Raw genomic sequence first — 10,387 nt, 5'->3', positions numbered from 1 at the left:
TTTTGCACGAAGGACCTACCCTATTGGATGATATCAAATTGAGGATACATGTGAACTATGTTTCTCAGATAGTCGACGACGTAGTCCAACAAAGAATCCTGCGGGTCCTCTCGCTCTATAAAAGGAAATCGATCATTCTTACCAGAACGAGAAATTAGACCACGACAAAACCGCCAGACACAACTTTTTAAGTTGGTCCCGGTGAGCCCCGCGTAGGAGAGAAGGTGGTCCCGTTTTGGGTTTTTCATGTCTCCAATGGTTTTTTGTCTTGGTTTTTGATGAGTGCTAAAAAGTGCATATTTCTATATCTTTTTCTTGGCAATTAACTCATCTTTTGTGCTTTAAAATTGGATATTATCCTATATTCTGTATTTTACTCTCCTCGGGAATAAATACTTAAAACTGTTTAATTTTGTATTTTTAGGCTCTAAATAAAGCATGGATGAGTCGTGGAGCGAAAAGAGCAAAGAAATGGTAGAAAGCCGACAAAAACTCCCGCAGAAAGGAAGCAAAAAATGATGTTTGCAAGAGCCGGATCAACTAGAAGTGGGCTTGAAGAGGAAGAATTGTTCTTAAAGAATATATGGGCTTGGCATACCCAAGGCCCAAAAACCCTTACCCAAATCCATTTACAATATCCATACACATTTCTAGGAGAGCCGTCAAATCGGATCCATCACATCATCCCACGGTCACCTCATCATCGTGCATCAAACTATAAAGATCTTGTCAAACATCGTAGTACCTAACTCCAATCTAAGTCGTCAGTTTTGATGTATCACATATCCAACGGTCGCTCCATGCCTGTTTCCCTTGTGCCGTTCGATTCAATCCAGATGTGATCATCCAACGTATAATCTTCGCTGGACATCGAATTCTCTACAACCGCTTAACACTACAATACCTAACCCTTCCCCTTCACCAAAACAGAACCAAACACTCCCTACTCCAAAAATATCGATCTCATCTTCTCCCTCACCGTCTGCAGAGAAAACTTTGCCACCTCCATCACCACTACGCCCTGCCACTGCCACTGCCACAACCGCCTTCACCAGCCACCACAACCTCCATAACCACCCTATTTCATTCTACAACCAACACACTACAAAACCCATCCTTCTATTTCACAAATTTCACCAACCCCACCCTCTGTTAGGGTTTTGACATGGGAGAATCAGATTGATAGGAAGAGAAAGAGAGCAGCAGTAGAAGCATGGAAGGCATGAAGAGAAGGAAGAGGAAGAGTAGCGACGTGGGTAAGAATCATCTAATCAATTTTGTAATTTCAACAACCCTAGTTTCACTGTGTGATTTGGGAATTTTGGGAAACCCTAATTTTGATGTTTTGGGTATAAATAGAGGGTGTGGGTGTTGTAGAGAAAATATGCATGGACTAGCCAGAGCACAAACCAGGAGGCCTGGAATAGCCAGTGCTCTCCACTGTTAAGCTTCTGTTCAATTTCAATTCAAGTTCACAATTCAGTTATTTTCAATTTCAAATGTTAGTCATTTTTCATTATGTTCTAGTTTAATTTCTAAGATGTTGATGAATCCTTAAACTTCTATGCTACTGAATTCATGCATATCAGTGTGTCTTGTGTGTTTATAATGTTTAAAGATAATCAGAAGCAACTAAGCTTTAAGCCTGTATTGAGTTGAACTTTAAGTAGCCAACTAATTCTAGGATTAGAGAACTTTAGTTGTCATTCTCTTTAGTCTACCTTTATGTGCCCTGGAACAAATGACAGGCTAGAACTTGTCATCACTGTCTGATACCAAAGGGACAAAACAATAGAAAACTGGAAAGCTTTAGCTTAGAGTTAAAGGTGAATTCGGATCCTTAGTAATCACACTCTCAGCCTTAGTAGGCATTCCATTTGCTTTAGTTCTTTGTTATCTCAGTCATTACAATCATCTTGTCATATCGACACCCAAAACAATCATTATGTCACTGCCTGTTTACAATCAGTAAAGTAAGACCCTTGCTTCAACTACACACTCCAAGTCTCTGTGGTTCGACCTGTTCTTGCACACAAGCTACAACCACACTGTGCACTTGCAGTTTTTCTGTAGGCTTCTTATTCTCTTACACCTTTCATAGCCTACCAAGTTTTTGGCGCCGCTGCCGGGGACTTGGCGCTGTGTTGTTTTCTTTCTTACTTTCCTATCATTGCATTACATATTCCTACATCATCTTTAGTTTGCATCATCTTCAGCATCTTAGCATATTCCTGCATCTTATTTCATTAGCTGCATTAACTGCCGGCATAACTTGCATAACCTGCTATCAGTTTGTTGTTCTTTCTTTCCTGCTCTTAAGCATAACTGCTTTGCAGCAGGTAGTTTTTCTGCATCTTAGTGATAAGAAACTTAGTTCATCATAACTTGTTGTGCATTTAGTTCATAACTTGTTGTGTAGCTTTTCTTCTTAACATTCTGTAGCTTAGTAGCATATGCATCTTGTATCTTCTCTGCTGTGTAGCATGTAACTTAGTCTGCCATTGTTAACTGTAATTTTTAGATGTAATTTTGTATCTTTAGCTGTAACTTAGTACCACCTGTAGTTATGCATCATTGTTAACTGTAGTTCTCCATCATCGTAGTACCACCTGTAGTTCTGCACCATTGTAGTTCTGCATCATTTGCATCTTAGTTTTCATCAGCATCTTGCATTAAGCATTTGCATCTGTAGCTGCATCTTATCCTTATCACTGCATACCTGCAAATCATCACTGCATCTGTAGCATTTCCCTGTAGCTTTGCTCATTGTCTGTGATTTTCTCATTTTGACATTGGCTTTGCTCATTGTCTGGATATTTGGTCACTGCATTTGTAGCTTTTCTTTGCCCTGTATCTGAAAACTACTACTGTGGCTTTACTCATCAACTGTAGCTTTTCCCTGCCCTGTAACCGCATGCTCCCCAATCTTGGCCTTGCCAACCACAACTGTAATCTGCATGCTTGGTATACTTGAATATTGACTCTGCAAACCTGATTTGTACCAATTGCAACAGTGAAATAACATGCTCTAAATGCTTAAATGTGTTGTTGTCATCTTGAAATTAATTCCAAACTGTGAGAACTAATTCTTCTCTTCTGAGCAACCAGGTACAAGCTTAAGGTGCTGCTATCCTGAGTGCTTGTGAAGTTGTTGAACAAGCCTGAGTGTTGCTGAGAAAGAAGCTTGTGGTGCTGCTGTGTTGCTGTTGCTGCCAAGCCAAGGCTGGAAAGGAGAATGCAGAAACTTTGAGCTGAAGCTTGCCCAGCTACAGCTCACCCATTTCAAATTTTTATTGGGTTTGTGGTATTCCTCTCACACTTACCTCTCTGGGCTTTATAAAAGCTTGTTTCTGAAATTGTATAAACCCAACTGAAAGTTACGCTTTAAACTGTGGTCCTAAACCCATAGAAACTGAAATCCGTTTTAAGCCCAACTGGTCTTCTGAACCCAGTTTGTGGGCTTGTTCAAATTGTTTTGGGGCTTGATTAATTTATTTTTGGGCTTGTTTGAGTTGAACTGTGGGCATGTAACTATAATTTTGAAAACTAAATTGTGGGCTTGTTCATTGAATTCTAAGCCTAGTATTTAACTGAACTCTGGGCCTCAACAAACCAAACTGAAAACCCACTGAAAACCAAAATCTGGGCCAAGTTTTTAACTGAACTTTGGGCCTCAATCCCAACTGAAAGAACCATGTTTTAGGGCATATAAGAAAATTTTAGGGCATACAAAATGATTACCCTAACTAGGGTGTGGTGATAAGGGGTATTCAAGGATAGGTAAATTACTTAGCTATCCTTAATTAATTTATTAATTTACTTATTTATTTTATCATTTAAATTTTTTTTGATATTTTTTAAAATTTAAAAAAATATATTTAATTTTTTTCTTTTTAGTTTTTATTTTAATTTAAAAGAAGAAAATATTAATTTTTTTTCTCCCTTCTTCCTAAAAAAATTAAATTTTAGAAAATTTAAAATTTTTTGTTTTAAAATTACTTTCTATTTAAAAGATTTAAAAATAAAATACAATTTTTGAAAATAAAATAAATAAGGGCAATTTTGGCATTATGCAAAATATATGGTTAAGGGGTTTTTAAGATTACTATCTAATAACCAGTTTTTGTCTTGGTATGCCTTAAAATTTTTAGGTATGCCCTAAAACATGGTTCAACTGAAAACCAAAGTTTTTCAAAGCCCAATAAAAACCAAATGTTTTTTAAACCCATTAAAATCCAAAAGTTTTTCAAAACCCATTAAAACCAAAAGTTTCCCACAAAACCAAATGTTTCCCACAAAAACCAAATTCAAAAATCCAAACCCATGAAAACCAAATAGTGGGCTTTGTAACAAAGGTACCTAGCTTGTGAGCTTAATCATGTCAGGATATTGGTCTGCAACTGGGGATTCAAACAAATCCATTAGAGAACTTGTTTACGGGCATGCGTCGCCTTATGAGCCTTCCACAGACCATGATGTCAATAGTTATAGGGATTTTTATGGACATTTCCTAGTCCCGAGCCTCAATATTTGAACCCTAATAACTATTCACACATGCATCATTCGCCACAACGTGAAGATGAACATTTTGCTAATGCCTCACTCACACAATCATCACTTTTGGATCAGTTAGAAGCTCGAATCACAGCTTTAGAAATGCAATCACATGAGGAATCTGTCACATCTAATTCACATAGGCAACCTGAAATATATGCTTGTCCCGTATGTGGTGGCTTAGACCATCCTGTTGAGAATTGCTATATTTTGCATGATTTTAGGCAGTCTAGAGAAAATCCAAGGTATGAAATACCCACAGATTATGATGCTGGTAGTTATTGGGACCATAATCAACCTTTCGAAGGTTGTGTCAGCCTTTTATAAACCCTAACGACCATGCACCCATGTATCAATCAACACAATGGGAAGTTGAACAGTTTCATACTCCCATGAGCCCTTGTATGCAATCTATGACGGAAACTATCAAACTCATCAAACAAAACACTGCTAGATTAGAGTTGAAAACATTGAATGATCAACCATATAACAACATCTCTGAAATCCCCTTCTATAGTGAACCTCATGAACAACCATGTTTTGAATATCCATACGAAGCTAGGATACGCACTAGTGAAGCCTCTCATTCCATTGAACAACTTAATATGAACCCGATTCATTTAAAAAATGTATGAGAGGAGGAATTTCACCATGAGATGTTTGTTATCCCTAATGAAATTAATTTTGAAAACAGCGTACCTAACCCTACTCATGCTAGTGATATTGAACATGAACCTAATCTAGAGGTAAATGAGTGGACTAGAGACACTATAGTTTCGAATAGGGAATGGCATTCTTGTTTTGATGATGATGATGATGATGTTATGTTAGAAGAACATGTTTATACTGAAAATGTTATGGAACCTTTGTGTTGAAATACATTAGGCTTCTCTGCCTCTACCGTCATGAATGATGTTTCTTCTAGTATTCCATGTGATGTTTCTCCTGATTTGCCGATGCATGAAAATAAATCTGTTGATGATGTTGATGATTCTGATTGTGGACTTGCTAAATTGTTTGATGATTGTGAGCTTGTTGTGACACTTGCAGATAATTTAGCAGATATTGATTTGATTAATCATGACGTGCCAATCTTCCTGCATAAGTCACAGTATGATGGCCTTCCACCCAACCTAGATTTAGTTTGTAACAATATTGTCAAACCAACTTTTCTGAGAATACCTAATCTAGGTCTGGAACTGTGTGCTTTCCAAGTCCTCTTGGACTATTTTGCATCTAAATACAATACCTTTGAGAATCCACAGTTGGATATGCATGTCTTCCCATCCCTAGCAAAGTTCATTTCGAATTAGACTTTGTGCATGATGAACCTCCAAAACTGCGAGATTTTGTATCCAATACTGTATCTAGTGTAAAATACAGGTTTGGGGGTAGCTCATTTTATTTCACAGCCTCACTTGCATTTCTTTCCTGTTATATTTGTGTGAAGCTGTTGAAACCACTACACTTCGTCTTTTGGGTTGATCCTCAACTCTTTAGATCACATTTTCTTTTCTGCGCTAAAAAGTGTGAAAATATGACTAGTAACCAAAAACCCATATTATTTATTCTTAATATATCGTCGGAAGTTTTATGTCAATCGCCAGGTGAGGATAAATCCTCCATGTTTCTAGCGCGAAAATGTAGTTATAGGGAATCTCACAACTACACCCAATATTGAATAACACAACGTTTAAATCATATTGATCAACCTAAACATTAATGATATTATTCACCACTTTGACACTTATATGATATTTCTAAACTATTTATAATGAATGCATGTTGCTCTAATGGATTCAAGGTAAGTTTTATACACACAAATGAGAAATACAGAGATGTGGTCTAAGCTAGATCTAAGATCGAACTCATTTCTTCTTTTACTGAAAACTTTCTTAGGTTATCTCTCTTCATCGATCTCTCTCTCTCAATCATTTCTAAGTCTTAATACAGGAAATTTTAGCAATAAAAGACAATCATGGTTCACGTGCAAGATCATAGTTGATTGGTTCTATCTCAGTTTGTCATACACGCCAGGCTTAGTCCCATTAGAAGATAAAATAGAATAGACATATGAGTGATAGATAAATTTTAGCCTCCACATACCTTTTGTTGATGAAGTTCCTTCAAGCTCTCCGGTAGATCTTCTTCTTCAACTGGTGAACGCCGTCAAGTCTAAAGCTCAACTAAGCACTTCTATCCTATTATGAGACATAGATATAAGTAGACTAGAAATCAAGTACATAGTTTTGATCACCTAAACTTGACAAACAAGCTTGAGATAGTAACGCTTGCAAGTTCGACCGAACAGTGCTCTAAAAGAAAATATCTTGTAGCCGCACCATGGGTTATTGGCATGTTCATTATGGTACTTTCATCCACTCCCTGATTATTGGCGTGTCGATTTTATTTATTTAAGACGACGTTATCCAGTCGCATGTTCAAAAATCACTATTTAGTCTTGTGAACTTTTAGATTGCCAATGGGTGTGCATGTAGACCATCATATGGCCATGTTAAGCATTTGTGGCGTGTCCAATACAATAATCACACCACTCTATGCATTATTAAAAAGTTAGTTTTACTGGATATGCTAGTATGTGTGTCAAAGTGTAAGTTTTATAGGCACACAAGTTCGAATGCTTCCCTAAAACCCAGTAGGTAAAAGAAACTGGAACACAAGTCCAAAGTTATGAAAAGCATGATTACCTAGAGGAATTAAGATTGATAAACAAAAGAGGAAAACCCAACACAGAACTACAAACAAAAAACCCCACTAAAAAAGGATTACTGAGCTAGAAAATAAGAAATTAAAACTCACCTGAAAATTCAATCATTTGAAATAGAGATTGAAACTCACCTGAAAATTCAAACAATTGAAAATGCCATGGAAAATGACCTTAAATATAACAACATAATAGAGTAACCGATAGACTATAAGACTCAACTGTTAAGATAGGTAACAACATCAATACATGCCACACGATATATGTTACATATTATACTCATACCGGACAGAAAAGAACCAAACTCTCAAATATAGATAGACTGTTATTAACAATTATGTAAGACAAAAAAAATTGAAATGGAAGTGACGTCTGGACAAGTGCATTCTTCTTGATTTCCCAATAATAATATCTAAAATGGGGCCTCTAGCCAATCATCAAAAACACTAAGATCTCCGACTTCCACCTTACAATTGACTAACAAACCAAAAGTTAGAATGCAAAATTTGTGTGCACAAAATTTTTCAACCAACCGTTTCACAAAATATTTTGGTTGTAGATTTTGAACTTTTTGGTACCACGAAGGACGTACTCCTTTGGCTAATATAAAATTGAGGATACGTGTAAACTATGTTTCACAAATAGTCGACGACGTAGTCCAACAAACAATCCTACGGGTCCTCTCGCTCAATAAAAGGAAATCGATCATCCTTCCCAAAAACGGAATTAAAAACCTGAAGTATTCTCTAACGCCTACGAATTCCCTCTATAAATATCTAAAAACCTCCTCTCATACCTCAAATCTTTCACACTTGTCTTCTCTCTCTCAACATCTCACGCAGAACTTCTCTCTTGTACAATTAAAGATTTTCTCTGAATCTCTCAATGGGTGGCTTCTTCTTCTTCTTCTTCTTCTTCTTCTTTCTTCTTCTTCTTTCTTCTTCTTCTTCTTCTTCTTCTTCTTCTTCTTCTTCTTCTTCTTTCTTCTTCTTCTTCTTCTTCTTCTTCTTCTTCTTCTTCTTCTTCTTCTTCTTCTTCTTCTTGCGAATATCATCGTCAAGGGTCCAGGTTATGTGGCGAAAACAATCGTGAATGCTCCAACGACAACTCTTGAGTCCGAATTGAATAAAGATAAGGAAATTCTGAGAAAGGCTACAAAGGAAATAGTTGATGCATACACAAAGCTGATAGATCGACTTGATACAACACCCACCAATTCACTGGTGATCTTAACCCTCTTATTCGCCCTTGGTGTCTTCTTTTTCAGCCATACTCCTCCAGAAGGAACTAAAATGAAGCCCGTTGAGTTTTACGGAAGATTGTTCATAGTCATCCTATCTGCAGCAGTTTGTATGTCTTATATATGGCTCCTCTATCAGAAGATTTCTAACATCGGTTTACAATTAAAGGCACTCAATAGACGTTTCCAAGACTACACCAACCTCTTCACATCCCTTTCAAAAACCGAGGAGGAAAGAGCTGAAAAACAACCCAAGACACAAGACAACCAAGTTGAATTGCCAGTAACAGCATCAGCCCAATTGTTGGAGAAGTACAAAGATCTTGAAAAAGGGAAATTGATTTCGCCTTTCGAAGCAGAGACATTCGAGAACCAACCCATAGAGATGATGCCATCAACTTCAAAACTTTATCTTTGGTTCATTAGTTTGCTTTTCATAGGAAGTGCTATCTTAATGATCGCAGTGGCTGTAAAGTTGTTTCAGAACCCTGATTCTAATGGAAGTTGCATCAGAAAATAGAAAGTAAGAAAAGGAACAAAGGGGTCTGCTAGTGCAAGTAACATACCATTCTGTTGATACCTAGGATACAAGTGCATGTATGCAAATGTAAGATGTCATCCTTTTGGAAATTCCTCCTTTTCTTTGTTATTCTGAAGTAGAGTCTGGTACAATTTCTTAATCTAGTTCACAGATAGTTCCGATGGAAAATCTGGCACAACACATAGTTCTACTCCGCTTTTCGGCCTGATCGAGGATGCAGATGTATGAAGAGTACAGGGTTATGAAGTTAACTGACGACTAGGTGCATTTTAGAGCCCTGCTGTATATATACTGCAATGTTGCTGTTATTGTAATTGTTTGCTATTGTGCTGTTATTGTAATTTTTGCTGTGGCTAGTGGGTTCTTATCAATAATATGAACGATTACTGAGATTTTGTAAAAGTTAAGCATTGTGCTCAAAACCCCTTGCATTTTCAGTCCCAGAATTTTTTGGATCAAAATGTTTGTAGGTTGGGGTTGGCAGGTACCGGTATATCAATCTTGATGGAAATGAGAATGGTGGTAATGCTGCTGTCGTAATTTATGTTCAACTAACTTAATTATTTTTTGGTTTTATTGTTCTGTTTGTTGTATTCATGGAGAAGACAATTGACTATTCCCTATCAGTCTAACATCATGTATCTGAAGCACTGATATGGCAGTCTCCTGTATCATTTCTTTAGGCCCATGTTATATGCACACCGCCTGCACTTGTTTCACCCTCAGGTGTATATGTACGCATTTTTTGATATTACATTAAACAGTCTAAGAGGCGAACTCTCTAGGTACACTAACCTATTTCTGGTGTAGTGTGAGTTCAGAAGGCAGTTTTAGGCTGTCTTATGTGTATCTGGTAGATAATTGAAGTGGCATACCTATTGCATTTTTAGGTTCGCTAGTCAGTTTGGATTTTCCAGTTATTCTTCCAGATTTGTTCCCCGTTTTTCTGTCTCACTACCATTTCCAATTAGCCAATGCTGTCTCGGTTTTTCTTTGGTAAGCTCACTATTGTTTTTAAAAGCATTGGTGAATTCTCTCTATTTGATCAGGTGTTGCTGAATATTAATTTCTAGTTTTTATATTTGTAATCTTCCAAAACATCAAAAGCGAAAATCATACTGAGCTAGCATCATTAAGCAAAATGCAAGGTAAGGTTCATGAATTTTGTTAAACCCCTTGCCAAAAGCTCAGGCCTTAAATATAGAAAACAATTAGTTAAGAGTTCAGGGTTCACAAAAGATCCACATTAAGTTTCAGAGTACACTTTCAGAAACCTGCTAAGCCTCTTAGCATTAGTAACCTTAGGTATTAATCTGTTCGTTTTTCG

At 37.0% G+C, this 10,387-nt stretch overlaps 1 long non-coding RNA gene across 1 annotated transcript; it reads left to right on the top strand.

The window, feature by feature from the left end:
• Window positions 1-968: 968 nt before the first annotated feature.
• Window positions 969-3,571, top strand: LOC113328603. The gene is made up of 2 exons (XR_003349473.1): window positions 969-1,256; window positions 3,109-3,571. It is a non-coding gene; the product is annotated as an uncharacterized LOC113328603 (long non-coding RNA).
• The last annotated feature ends 6,816 nt before the right edge of the window (window positions 3,572-10,387 follow it).

The sequence above is a fragment of the Papaver somniferum genome, unplaced genomic scaffold (assembly GCF_003573695.1).
Source record: "Papaver somniferum cultivar HN1 unplaced genomic scaffold, ASM357369v1 unplaced-scaffold_111, whole genome shotgun sequence".
Classification (NCBI taxonomy): Eukaryota; Viridiplantae; Streptophyta; class Magnoliopsida; order Ranunculales; family Papaveraceae; genus Papaver; species Papaver somniferum.
Note: the sequence above shows the minus strand (reverse complement) of the source record. Positions and strands in the feature narration are given on the sequence as shown.